Raw genomic sequence first — 740 nt, 5'->3', positions numbered from 1 at the left:
TGAGGTGGGAGAATTGCTTGAGCCCAGGACTTCTAGGCTGCCATGAGCTATGATCATGCCACTCCAGAGTGGGTGACACAGTGAGATGCCATTCTGGAAGAAGACAAAGGAAGCGCAAGGAAACCTTGGTTTTGACCACCTCTCGTGTTGTCATCTTTGGCCGCTGTGAACCTCCAGCTGGTCCCATCTGGTCCCGCCCCGCGAAGTCTTCCTAAGTCCAAAGTCGGCCCCATGCCACCGCGCTGGGCCGTGCCCCGGCTCTCCTGTGTCTCCTGTGCCGCCTGCGCGGCGGTGACCGGCTCCTGGGAGGGCCCCGCCGCGATGCAGAGCGCAGAAAACCCCCCTGCCCCTCTGCTCCCACTCGGGCATCGCTGCTTCTGGAATCAGCTCCGTGGGAGCTCAGGGAGCTCTTGTTACTTTAGACTTATAATTGCTGTTTGGCCATTCTTCATAAAAACTTTAGTATTTATTGTATTTATTTTGGACACAGGGTCTCCCTCTGTCGCCCAGGCTGGACTGCAGTGTCACGCTTAGGGTTCACTGCAGCCTCAGCCTCCCAGACTCGAGCAATCCTCCTGCCTCTACCTTCTGAGTAGCTGGGACTACAGGTGTACACCAGCACGCCCAGCTAATTTTTTTTGTTTATTTTTTGTAGAGATGAGATCTCACCATGTTGCCCAGGCTGGTCTTGAACTCCTGCGCTCCAGCGATCCACCTGACTCAGCCTCCCAAAGAGCTGG

The sequence above is a fragment of the Mandrillus leucophaeus genome, unplaced genomic scaffold (assembly GCF_000951045.1).
Source record: "Mandrillus leucophaeus isolate KB7577 unplaced genomic scaffold, Mleu.le_1.0 Scaffold158, whole genome shotgun sequence".
In the NCBI taxonomy this organism is placed as follows: Eukaryota; Metazoa; Chordata; class Mammalia; order Primates; family Cercopithecidae; genus Mandrillus; species Mandrillus leucophaeus.
The sequence above is the reverse complement of the archived record's forward strand: the minus strand, read 5'-3'. Positions refer to the sequence as shown.